Here is a 2,314-nt window from a genome sequence, read left to right as displayed (position 1 = left end):
AGGAATGCTGACAGCTGTTTTATTCATAATAGACCCACCCTTGAAAGAGCCCAGGTGGCCCTCAACAGGAGAGGAGAAACAAACCGTGGTAAATTCACACACCAGGTTACTATGCAGCAATAATCAGGAACAAACTGCTGATCCGTGCAGTCCTTTGGAAGCCTTACACCAAACGATTCCATTTAAGTGACATTCCAGGCTGAGCTAATCTACAGTGAATGATATCAGAGGACGGTGGCCTCTGGGAGTGTGGGCACCGCCGACAGGGAAGGGGCCCTGGGGGCGCTCTGGGGAGGTGGGCACGTTCTGTGTCCTGTTAGGGTTTGGGTGACAAAGATGCAGCCCATCGGCAAAACTCACCAAACGGTACACATAAGATCTGTGCCTTTCGCTGAATCTGAACTTTATCTCTCCTTCCCGAGAGAGAAGAAACGAACACTGAACTCCAGTGACTGATGAGCAGGTTGCAGTGTGGGGGTGATGGGCACCAAGGTCTGGAACTTACCCGGAGATGCATCAGCAGGCAGGTGAGCTGACGGGTGGGTGGAGGGCTGGCGACTGCTGCATATTAATCAAAGATCCCAGATGGTGGGTGTGTGCAGGCTCACGCACTTCTTTCAGCTTTCCTGTATGTTCGGAAATTTTCATAGTACAACGCCGGGGTGGAGGAAGAGTGAGGGAAAGTGCAGAATCCCTTCGAGTATCAAACTTGGCTCTAAAGGGAAAGGACAGAAGGTGCTGTGAGCACGTACAGCCGAGCTGAGCTTTCTGGGGACAGAGGAACAGGGTGTGCTGCCTGGAGAGGCCAGGAGGAGCCCGCACTAAGGAGGCGCTCTGGGGCCGGCGACCGCCTTAAAGAGCCCTTTCCCAGGAAGACTTGCCTTTTCCTGGAAACGTGGGCTTGCTTAGCCGTTGGCCTGACACACCTTCCTCCGCTTCAGCCACTGACCCAGGACACCTTCTGGAGGACCCATTATTTATGAGGCACCCAGCCTAGCTGAGGTCTGGCTTTGCAAAGGGCAGGATTCAAAAGTGGATAAAACCTAGACTCTGGAGCACCTGCGGTCGTGGGGGGAGGTGGGACGGGGGACATTGCAGCACCGTGGAGGGTTGGCCGGTGTTTACATGTAGCACATGGCATGCAGACACCGTGTGCACGGAGGGGCCTGCAGAGCCCCGGGAGCCGGCACGGAGGCTCCATCCAGGCATGGCCCAGCTGTGAGTGGACCCGGGCAGGGAGGCACAGGGTCAGGTGTGTCCTCGGCACACATAAGTGCACACAGGGTGGCGTGGCACACGTCAGGTGCTTCGTATACGTCTCAGTGAAGGGAGCAGGAGGCACGTGTCTGTGCAGAGGCAGTGCTCGTCTGCTCGAGACCTCTGCTCAGCTGCTGTACCTAATTGTCACAGGCAGGCGGCTTACACAGCAAACTTGACTTCTCACCGCCTGGAGGCTGGAGGTCCAGCTGGGCTCTGGCGGGAGCCGTCTCCCAGGCTGCAGACAGCTGGGCTTCTCACTGTGTCCTCACGCGGAGGAAGGAGAGATAGGAAGCCAGCTCTCTCGTGACTCTACCGCCCAACACTGTCACCCCCAGGAGGCTTCAACATGTGAATCTGGAGGACACAGTCAGCCCATAACTAGAGGCTAGAAGGGGAGGTTGGGACCAGTTTACTCATGTCTTCGTTTTTATGCCAATATTTCGGTGTTGCCCAGGTAACCACACGTAGCACCAGAAGCTGTGTGGTATATCTGAGTCTTTCCATGTAGACATCTGGTCCTCGTGACCCCATTTTACAGATGAGGAATCCAACACACAGTGGGGGTGAGTGTCTTGGTCACCAGGAGGAAGCGGCAGAGCTGGGACTAGAGTCGCTGGCCCTGCTCCTGGGTCTCTCATCACTGTGGTGACCTGCTGGGTTTAGGAGCCGGGGCGTGTGGAGCTGATGTTCCCTGGGGCCGTCAGAGAGGTGTTGGCAGGGGCAGGTCTGCACTGCTTAGCCGGCAAGGTGGTCGGCTGGGAGCTCATTGACCTCTGTGGACTCCTCTGGTTACCTGACTTCCAGAGTATGTATACATCTCCAAGAACCTGATCCAGAGGCAGTGCCTGCATTTCTAAGAAACTGAGTGCAATTAAATGCAGCTTCATTCATTTATTCACCTGCCCATCATCCCTCCATCCTTTCTTCCCTCCATCCCTCCTTCCAGCCATCTATCCATCCATCCACCCAAAGTTCCCCTAGGAAGTGCCATTAAGTGGAGTCATAAATGTGGGAGGAAAAGTGTTCCTCTTTTTTTTTTTTTTTTTTTTTTTTT

The sequence above is a fragment of the Lipotes vexillifer genome, unplaced genomic scaffold (genome assembly GCF_000442215.2).
Source record: "Lipotes vexillifer unplaced genomic scaffold, Lipotes_vexillifer_v1.1 scaffold1117, whole genome shotgun sequence".
In the NCBI taxonomy this organism is placed as follows: domain Eukaryota; kingdom Metazoa; phylum Chordata; class Mammalia; order Artiodactyla; family Lipotidae; genus Lipotes; species Lipotes vexillifer.
This window is presented reverse-complemented; position numbering follows the sequence as displayed.